Source organism: Nanorana parkeri, unplaced genomic scaffold (assembly GCF_000935625.1).
Source record: "Nanorana parkeri isolate BGI_ZX_2015 unplaced genomic scaffold, ASM93562v1 scaffold15, whole genome shotgun sequence".
Taxonomy (NCBI): domain Eukaryota; kingdom Metazoa; phylum Chordata; class Amphibia; order Anura; family Dicroglossidae; genus Nanorana; species Nanorana parkeri.
In genome coordinates this window covers 4,145,912-4,157,540 of record NW_017306283.1, presented here as the reverse complement: position 1 = coordinate 4,157,540, position 11,629 = coordinate 4,145,912, and positions in this window count along the sequence as shown.

Here is an 11,629-nt window from a genome sequence, read left to right as displayed (position 1 = left end):
CCTATCAACAATCGAGAAAATATATATCAAAGCGCTATATACGCTCTGTGTAAATTAGTTACACCTTTAGCGCTTTGATATATATTTTCTCAAGTGGGGAACAATGCAGCGCCCGCTAAGGTGACAGTCTAGCCTGCATGTGTGGAATCCACATGCAGGCACAGCAGGGGGACTAGGCAGCCTGGTGCCCTAGCATATAGGTCCCCCTATGCCACACACCCTATGTGCAGGCACCGTGGTCCAGGATGGTGGTGTGCTGGCAGGTTTTCTCCCCACACACAGGTGCTGTGGTCCTAGCTGGCTGCGTGGGTGGAGCCAAGAGACAATGGGGGGCCTGTGACGATCACATACTCTTCATTTGATCTTAATAATTGTATTTTAAAGAAATATGCTTTTTGTTTTACAATGTTTTTCCTTGACTATGGGCCAAACCTATTAAAAAAATGCTTTAAATTGAATACTAAGCCAAAGCTAACAATTTTCTTGAAGAAGTAGAATACTGAGGTACAATGTGTACTGCATAATTTCTATACTGAAAAAAAAGGAAAAAATAGTTTAGTGGTCAAGACATGGTCAGATGGAGAGTACTCAGCAATTGCATGGGGCATTTGGAGTTGGCCTTGGTAACTTCTTACGGATTCCTTTCTTTTTCCTTTTTAGCTCTAGCAAAAGAGGACAGATGGGCAGCTGTTCTGTAGTGGATGTCGGACATATCTGGGAGACTTGAAAAAATAGAGGAAAGAGTGGAAGCCATAGCACAAAGAAATGTTCCTATAGCAGAAGAAGACACATCCATTTTTGATCTTCTGCCCCTAAAGTCTTTTGAAGACTATGAAAAATTGGATGATGCTTTGAAAACAAGCAAATCTCTGAAAAGCAAACGGGTAAGCTCTTGAATTCAGTTTTTTTTTTTTTTTTAATTCAGGCTACAGTTGGAATTAATCTGCTTCCTATGAACACAATATTAGGTCCAGTTGTGGAATCACTTACAGGGCAAAAGATGAGTACTTCTTTGTAATCACAATACTAAGTTCCTTAATCATATGGTGATGTTCCTTCCCAAAACATGTTTTTTCCTTGTTGTCTAAGATTGGAAAGTGCTCAATCCCTTAACAATGGTGTTATCGATTGTATTTTTATCAATGCTTATTTTGAAGGTAACATCTTGCAAGGTATACTTTCCAATTGGAAAGGAAAATCATATAATTGCTAAATGACATTGATAGACTATCATTATTTATATCTATTATTAGGGATGTTCAGATACTAGTATCAGTGCCAAGAACTACCAGGGTTGCAGCGGTGACAGGGTCCTGGTGCTCCACCAATGTCCTGAAATCATTAGTCTGTATTGTTTTAGAAAAACCGTCGCAAGACACTAAAGAAATTAATTAATTGTATCTGTGAGTACTTGGACAAGTATCAGTACTTGTACTTGGTTTGGAAAAAATGGTATCACTGCATTATATATATAAACAAATCATACATTAAAACAGGGGTGCACAAATCCAAGGAGCCCTGTATGCTACTTAAAAATGACAGCTGCCTCCTAACCTCTTAGTTTTTCTCTAGTCTAGTCTTGGAGCTGGAAAAGTATCAATACTTGTACCAAGTATGGTGTTTGGTAGCTCTGCATCCCTACCTGTTATATAAATTTTCTTATTTTGCAGATATGAGCCCTCTGTTGGAGGGAAGAATGCACATGCACTTTTATGTAATACAGCGATTCTCAACCTGTGGATCGCGACCCCGTCGGGGGTCGAATGACGATTTGGTAGGGGTCGCCCAGGAGTCTCCTGCTATTAGATAGCGGCTCCCGGACGCTCGGGAGAGAAACACTTTCTCCCGGAAAGGTTTACTCTGCTCGATGCCTGCAATCTTTTTTTTTTTTCTGACATAGGGAGCCCCCGTAAGTCAGGAAAAAAAAACCACCATAGGAATGCATAGCTAGATTGCTATTGGCTATTTTACATTACAATAGCCAATAGCAAACTAGCTATTGCACCCGCCCTCTGCTGCTGCCAATCAGCAGAGGGGTACCTGAAGTCCTCCATCAGGTCCTCTCCTAGTGATTGACAGCAGCAGAGGGCGGGAGCAATAGCTAGTTTGCTATTGGCTATTGCAAAGGGAAATAGCCAATATGAATCTAGCTATGCATTCCTATGCTTTTTTTTTTTTTTTTATTCTGACGGCGTCTGCCAGGCTTTGATCAGCTGCCTGAGACCTCAGCATCTCCAGCTCCAGTAATAAGGAGGGCAAGTACACATCGCCACTTCCTTACATTGTTTTACCTGACTAACTGATGACATTGATTCCACTTAAAGGACTAGTAAACCTAAATCAAAACCTGGCTAAAAACAGAGCTAAAAACAGATAATAATAACATTCTCAAGCCTGTCTGTGAATGATGCAGTTCGTGTACAGAAAATGATATTGCTGACATTTATTTGTATATATGCTGTCATGTGAGGCTGAAGGAGGCTTAAAGGTGGCAACCTATTTTTTTGTATAAGGTAACTAGATAGGAAGTCAGCTATGTTGAAAATGTTGCTGAATGTAGTAGCGTCAGATATAACTTTGATTATAGCACAATGACTTTTTTCTAAAGGAGTCCAATTATCTTGTGTTCACTTAAATCATCAACAAGGAAATTAAAAAAATAATTTCTGCACATGACTTGCTGCTGGAAGCAAATTAAACACAGTGGACAAAGTGAAGAACATTTTAGTAAATCGCCTCTTCCAGGTTGATTTACTCTATGACTGTTCATCTACAGCAGTGGTTCTCAAGCTGTGGGTCGCTGTGTGATTTCTGCTGTGCTAGGTGAGAGTCCTCCTCAGCTCTCTCCTAGCGCAGCAGTGTCAGTTCTCCCGCCACGCCGCCAGATGTCGCTGCAGCAGCCACGCCATCCCTAAATTTTACCGTTGGGGGTCACCACAACTTGGCAAATGTCACCAAGGGGTCCCGGCCCTAGAAAGGTTAAGAACCACTGATGTAATATGATGAGACGATTGATGGAAGATAATGTCGCTGAAGTTTATAATCTTTCTGGAGCCTCAACTAAAAATACTGGCAGAAGGGCCTTTGCTGGTACCCAACTGTGTAATTCAGTTCTTGGTGAGTCAACTTTGTGTTTATAATCTTCAATAGTTCAAGGTTTTTGGGTAAAGTGAAATTTATAGGACTGTACAAACCATATACTTGTTTATGTGTATTTAAAACCTGATGATTTTTATTGGAATATGTCAGTGATGTGTACATTAAAGTAAGATGTTATTTTAGTGCAATATGAGATGTTTTTAGATTCCTAACTGGGTAATATTTTTTTTTAGTATTAAAGTTAGATCATTTTCAAAATACAAAAGACCGATGAAGTACAGTACATATAGGTTGACATTTTGGAATATTGGTATTCAATTCTGTATCAAATATATTTCTTAAGTGAGACAGGCTATGTCTAAAGCACATTTTTCATTACATATTGATATTGATCATATACCCCATTATGGGTGTGTTTTTTGTTTATTGCAGAAGCATGTCGAACAGTCTATAAAGAGGCTACAGATCACGATATGCGGAAAAATATTGGTGATTGGCTGAACCAAGCTCACACATGAATTGTTCGTAGTTGCAGGTGGGCAGTCATTTTTTTTTACATAATTGTTTATTTCAGTCACTTCTTTTAAATGTACTTTATTCTGTTTGGGCTAGATCACACTTAAAGCCTTATTGATAAAGCGCTTATTTCTCCATAATGCATCCTACAGCTTCCCATTAGAAGCTTTAACTATCAGAAATGTTGGGGCCCCTTACACAGCTTTAGGTGTGGGCCCCCTGGCTGCACACCAACACTTCACAGGCCAGCCACTGACCGTCCCACCAAGTCCGCCCACTGGCCATCCCACCGGGTCCTTCAGTGCACCCACTTTTATTTTAACACTCTTACAACTTAATATATGAAAATTAAAAGTGTATTCCAAGTCATCAGTGCGTTCAAAATTTAAGGGTAAGGGAACTGATTTTGCACAAAAAATATGAAGTCTGCAAGCAGGACAAGGTAGACTCTTTTGAGCAGGACCCTAACAGTAACCGTACTACCTTTTCAGTACTAGACTGCTACACAGGAATGATGGCTGGCTGTACAAGGCACCCTACTCTGCTCCAGCTGTTCTCTCACCCAGTGGCATGCTGGCACTTGTAGTCCCCACAGGCTACACAACATCTGCTTATCCCATCAGCTCAGTGCACTCCCAATCCCAGCTTGCTCTGCACTGTGAAAGGCATGCTCAGTAGGGCAGCAGCAGGAGTCCAACTCTCCCTGCAGCCTTCCATATTACCTAACTGGTGTCCCTCCACCTCCAAACGTGGCTTCCTCGGGGGTCCTCTACCCCTCATTGAGCTGACTGACAAAAAGCGCCTACTGCTGCTGCGCACAGCATGAAGTATAAGGGTCCTTGGTAACCTCCCATGCAGGGCCCCGTGGCACCTTGCTAGTTCCTCTCTGGGTAAAAACGTCAGTGACGGCTCTAGAATTTTCAAGGCTTAAATAACTGTGTTCTCATGCATTTGTGAGGTGACAGTGGACTGTAGCGAGTGGCCTCCTATTGCCTAATTAGAGTGCTGCCTCTGAATAGGGTACGGGGATCCAAGTGAAAGCATGCATGGGATGCAGATGGATGAGGCATAGGGATTGCGAGTGCCACAGACTCACACGGCGCGGCCCTCCTGTCCAGCGGCGCGTCGTCCCCTCCGTGATGTCACGCCGGGCTCCTCCCACTGACCGCGACTCCTCCTCAAATCCACAGGTGAGTCACTCACTCGGCGTTCTATCGTTGGGGAACGTCGAGCGAGGACCCTGTGCGCTCTACTGAACCCCAACAGCCGTGTTAGGATCTCCTGACCGCAGACTGACATCCAGGGACACTGCAGCATTGGTTACTGCTGCATCTAGCTCAGACCTGATCCCACCTGTTGGAGCTAGCCTGCTTGACCAATTAGGCCGGGGTATGTGATGTGTACCGCTTCCCTATCGCACTGAGTGTACTTGGGAACCGTCCACTGATCACCCCTTTAAACGAGTAACAGGAACCGTTCTGCAGCTGCGATCCAGAAAACATTATTCCTCGACAGAGCCTGACAGCAAGTGAAGCGATGCAGGGGAGCCAGTGGGTTGGATTAAAGGGCATGTAAGTGAAGGGGAGTGAGAAAACTTTTTACAGTTCAGGAAACATGAAGCCATCTCTCCTATGGTTTGGTGGTCTGTACAGTAGAAAAGCTGTTCTATGTAGAGCAGTGGATGCCTGTTGCATTAGTTTAAAATAAAATAAACTTCAGGGGCTGTATTTCCCATTTTAAGCCATTATGGAAACCAACTGGTTGATGCTGGAGAGTTTGGCATGATTTCGGATTGGATTTTCACCTGCTGATCCTGCCAGTAACACACTGTCAAAGGGTGACAACACTCACTCATCCCTCCTCCCCAGGTGTCGGCATAGCGTACACAAGCAAGGGTGAGAGGTAGGAGTGAGGGGTTGGTTTGTCTCATCTCTTGTGATAGCACTGTGTGTATATATATATTGGTTGTGGTTCTTTATCATACAATGTCTACTCTGAGCCTGATGAAGGGGACCCTGTGCGGCCCCAAAGGTGCTTGATATTCTGAGTGAAATCTATCAATAAATGAATTTGCACTGACTTATGTGCTGGTGACATCTACATTCTGAGCTGTTTTGTGTGCGGCGCCATCCGCTGTCATTTCAAGCACCCATTCATTTTTTTGAGATTCCCCGGTAAGGAGTGCTACAGGATTTATGACTTTTTTATTTTCAGATTGAAGGGGGAGACACAGGGGCCAGACTGAAGGGGGGACACGGGGGCCAGACTGAAGGGGGGACACGGGGGCCAGACTGAAGGAGGAGACACAGGGGCCAGACTGAAGGGGGAGACACAGGGGCCAGACTGAAGGGGGAGACACAGGGGCCAGACTGAAGGGGAGACACAGGGGCCAGACTGATGGAAGATACAGCCGGAATAGTGCAATTAGAGATGAAATTATGCTTGCCTTGTAAATAAATATGTATGGACAATCACGCACCAAATGCATGACCATTACTACAAAATATATTGTTATTATATACACCATGCAATTGCACTAAGTCCAGGGAGGTATATTTAATTATTTATTATCCACTATTTGTAACTTTTTAGACCAATTAAATGTTTTTAAGTATGTTGAGATCATGGAAATAAAAATATTTATTGTATTATATATATATTTATGACCAGTCATTGTGTCTTGTTACCAAGCTAAGCCATGGTATCCCACATCCATGATTGGACACTTTTAAAGCCCCATTATCGCTTTGTTTTTTCATGGGAGATACAGGTGCCAGACGGAGGGTATGCTGGGACCAGGCTGAGAGGGGACACATGGTCCAAAATGAGGGGACACATGGACCAGACTGAGGGGGGACACTGGTCAGAATGAGGGGACACATTGACAAGACTAATGGGACACACAGGGACCACACTGAGTTGCTGCTTGGACCAGACTAAGGGGACACGGGCCAGAATGGGGGGACATGGACCAGAATTAGGGGACACATGGAACAGATTGAGGGGGAACACAGGGGCCAGAATTAAGGGACATTTCACCCAGACTGATGAGGGAACACATGGACCAGAATGAGGGGACACATGGGCCAGACTGAGGTGGGCTACATCTTTAGAGTCTACACTATATATACTGTGTGTATATATAGAGTCCCCTGTAATTAGTCGGCTACCTTAGGCGACTGGCCCTGCTCCTCGATTGTGCTGTTTGGCCCCGCCCCAGATTGTGACCAGGTGGGGCCTGTTGGGGGTCATGTGATTGGCCTGCTTACTCCCAAATGTCCCAATCTATTTTTTGTCCCAGGCAGCCCTGTCCTCAACTGTGGGTTGCGACCTTCTATTGGGTCGCAGCCCACTGGTTGAGAACCACTGCTCTAAGTGGAGAGTAGAGAATGAACCAAGATGAGTTTTGAGGCTCCATAGTGGATATTATGAGGATCCCATCCCACTCTTAGCTTATTTAAGACTGCCATTGTCCTAATCAGTTACTAGTTGCATCTAAGAGTTAATGTGTTTATTGATTAAAATACTTATGTAAAACTGAAATTGAGCTACTGTTAGCTAGTACTGTTTAGCTATAGAAATTACATTTTGGTGATATGTAATAATTGTTTTTGTTTTTTATTTAGATCAGTTTTGTCTCAATGCACTAGTCAGTAAATCTAGGTGAATTGTCAGGGAAATGGCAACATTTAGGCCAAAGTAGTTTGAATATTTGAATGGCAGATTATTACTTCAGTCACTTTGGGCTAGATTTTGCAATTATCCTGACAATTCACCTCTTTACTTTTTAGTGAATAGGCCCTATAAAAACTCAGACTTGCAAAACCCTTGCTGTAGACTTGCAAAACCCTTGCTGTAGACTTGCAGGGCTCTTGCCGTAGACTTGCAAGGCTCTTGCCGTAGACTTGCAAGGCACTTACTGTAGACTTGCAAGGCTCTTACTGAGACTTGCAGAGCTCTTGCTGTAGACTCGCTACTGCAACTTTGCTCTTGCTAGAGACTTGCCAAGCAAACTTGCTGCAATTTGAAAAAGTGTCAACTAGAACTTGTGCTGCAAGTGCTTTACAAGTGTACCACTTGCCAGAGAATGTGTGCAGCAAGTTAACAAGTTGTAATTGGTGAGGGTGCTCTCCGCACACCTTTCAGCAGTCCCGGCCAGTAGAGATGAGGTGCTTGCAGTAACTCCCACGGATGGCACCGTGTAATGCACAAAGTAGAAAGAATAGGTTACCAGCACTCAGATTGATTTAGATAAGTCCTTTTTATTGGACATACGTGTCACAATAGTCAAACAGCTGACGTTTCGGGGCCATGCAGGGTCCCTTCCTCAGGGCAAAAGATGTGACAATGTGATGGTGTCCACACACCACATATATACCCCATGATGTGAACCAATTAACAATAGACACCCCCCCAGTGATGTCAGAGTGGCGGGAAAAACGCAATTTTTAAGATACATAAACATGTTTAAAAAGCACACATATATACTATCCATGTTACTCACAGTTTGTTGCCTCCAGTCTGAGGTTTAGAATGATAGCTGTGGCGGTGTAATGTCCGTCATCTTGGCGATCTGCTAAGGATGTGAAGAGTGTGAGGCAGAGTTGCGATCCGGTGTCCTTCTGTGATATACACAGCATCGCCTTCTGTCCTGGTTAGACGCATATGATAGACGTCATTCGTAACCAGGGTGATGGGGAGATACAATTCTCCACGATTCTAGTGCGCATGCGCCAGCCGGAATATCGGCAGAGTGTGGAAAGAGCAAGCGTACAGCTATTAGCATTACACAGGCACAGCACCATAACCTCAGAGTGGGGAAATAATATAATCCCATACAGCCTTTACATCGAAATCTATATGGGAAAACAGGTATCAGGAATATGGATAAAGCAGTAAGAAACATAGATAGATAAAATACAATATTGAAAAAATGTGGGTGAAATAAAGAAAAAGTACTAACTACATATATACATAGACAAAACAACACACAAAAACTTTGAATATACAAATATTTGCTTACTAAATGTGGTCTGTCTTGATTTTTTTAACTAACAACTGTTCATAACTTTGTACAACTAGAGCAGGGGTGCCCACAATTTTTTATCTTGAGTTCTACTTTTCAAATGACGAGCTCAATGAGATCTACCAACGAAAAAACACCTTTATTTAAAAAAACTAGCACATTAATTAATCGTTACTGGAACTACTGCTTCTCTCTTGCGCGTGCACTCTCTCCTCGCGCTCTCTTTGCTGTCTCTCTCTCTCTCGGCTGTCTCTTCTCTCTCTCTCCCTTGTCTCGTCTCTCTCTCTCTCGGCTGTCTCTTCTCTCTCTCTCCCTTGTCTCGTCTCTCTCTCTCTGTGCTGTCTCTTTCCTCTCTCTGTGCTGTCTCCTCTCTCTGCTGTCTCTTCTCTCTCTCTGCTGTCTCTTCTCTCTCTCTGCTGTCTCTTCTCTCTCTCTGCTGTCTCTTCTCTCTCTCTCTCTCTTATTCTCTCTCTGCTGTCTCTTCTCTCTCTCTGCTGTCTCTTCTCTCTCTCTCTCTCTTATGGCTGTTTCTTTTCTCTCCTGGCTGTCTTTCCTTACCTGCAATGCAGCAGCTTCCCAGGTCTCCTCTCATGTGCGCTGTCCTGTCCTGCTGCAGTGCTCTTGTGGCCGACGCTACAGATTGGAAGAGGTGTCTTGCCCCTTCCCGTCTGCAGCATCTTACACATTCAGCCACACTAGCACTGCGGAAGGGAGCTCTGGTGTATGAGCTTGTATGTAAATTCAAAGCTTGCTGCAGCCTTCTCAACCACAGCAAGGACGTAGGGCACCACGCGCTAGGCGGTCCAGGCCTCCTGAGCGCTTTTCTGTCATGAACATTTAACAAATTCTGCTGTTTTGCTAATACTCGCTCCATGTCTCCGAGCGTCAACAATCATCCCACGGTCAAAGGCTGTTAAATCGTGTTGTTTACCCATATCTTCAGAAAGAAAATCACTTCTACTGTCGTGGTAAACAACCTCCTTCCCTATTTATAATGGTCTGGCCCTCTAGCAACTTCAGCACGAAATTATAGCTAATTATAGCTACCGTATTTTGCGGTCCATAAGACGCACCAGACCATAGGACGCAGGGAGGTCCGGCGCGCCTTATGGAGCACTCGACAGACTGTAGCTTCTGACACAGCTTCTATGACAGAAGCTGTGACAGAAGCTGCAGTTAGTGACCGCTGAGACAGGTGGCGCTGTGATTACAGCGCCACGGTCTCAGTGATCACACAGAGCAGACGAAGAAAGTCCGTTCTTCGTCTGCTCTATGGTGATCTTGATCGTCGCCGCTGCTCGGTTTTAATACGAGTGATCTCATTAGATCACTCGTATTGAATGAGCAGTGGCTCCTACTGCTGAACGTGATCGCCGCCGCCGCTGCTCGGCTTTAATACGAGTGATCTCATTAGATATAACGAGCAGTTGCTCCTACTACTCGCCCGGCGCCCGAAACTGCATGTCTCGGGCGTCGGGATTCGCTCCATAAGACGCAGGCACATTTTCCCCCTCCTTTTGGGGGGAAAAAAGTGCGTCTTATGGAGCGAAAAATACGGTAATTTGCCAACAAACGTCAGGTGGTCATAATAATCTGGCCACTCAGTGTATATTAACTCCACTTTAAAACTACTTTTGGGTTTGGCTCAAAAAAAGAACTTGAGCAGTTTGTTTCATATCATTTAGTAAGGCTGGGCAGGTGTATATACAATAGGTGTTCTGCCTCTATGTTATTGTGGGCCAAACATTAAAAGACAGCCTTTGAAGCCTTTCTCACACTTACACCCACTTCCGTGTATAAATGAAAGAGATAAGAATATCTCACAGAACAGTTAACTATCATCAACAGGAAATGATGGTTCAGAACAGGTGGTAGGCCACAAATATAGTGCAAAGTGTACGCATTCATTAGCTATGACAAAACATCCAGAGCTCATGATGAACTTTAAGTCAGCAGTTGACTGATAATACATAAAGGATTTAATAGAAAAGGAAGGGCTTACAAAATGTTTAAACAGATGTGGGTGATCTAACATGTACTATGTATGGTTAGAGACACTGTCACATAGGCCATTTACAGTCAGTGTCTGCACATAAGTATAAAACTTAATCTATAAGAGTTTGCCTGCCGTATATCCAGCTGAATGCCATTTGCACGGCACTAGTGTCATCTAGGGGCACTAGTGCCGTGCAAATGGCATCCGGACGGATATACTCCAGACGAACTCATACAATATATGAACTTTTATACTTATGAGTATAGGAAATGTATATATTCAACAGCACCATCTAGAGGTGAAACTTTTATATATGAAGTCCTAAGCCCCCATTCACACTTCACGCAGACCCGTAGCTCACGTGACCGCATGTTTCGCTTGTCTGCATTTGCCGTGCGTCGGCCCCATTAATTTCAATGGGCTGACGCACACACAACAAACACGACAAAGAAGCTCATGCAGCATTTTAAGCTGTGAGCTTTACACATTTTTTGATCATGATCGTTTGTGCACGTTTGACACGCGTGAATGCACAGGCAAATATGTGCACTTTACCGTTTGCTTTTAGGGTGCCATTAACATGTAATGGCGCCGCAAGCATGTTGCACTTTCTTAACATGTTGCATCAACATGCAACAATGTGCATGCTTTAGCTCACATCCATGTAATGCCAAAGTGTGGATGGAGCCTGAGTGTCTGCACATTTATACAATACTTATTCAGTCATGCTCCTTTCCAGTGCGGCATCTCTGCCTGTCTAGACACCAATGTCACCAGCTACATTTTTCCAGTGTATGCATTGTATCGGTTTGAACAAAAATTGTAGAAAAAATGGAACAGGTGCAGAGTTGTTGCTATAGTGACCAATCATATTTCATTACATATTCTCAAGGAAAATGGAGCAAGGAATCTGACAGGTCACTGGGGACAACAATCTAAATTTTATTCTCACATTGTGGGTTCCAAAATTAGGGATCTAAATTAAACAATTA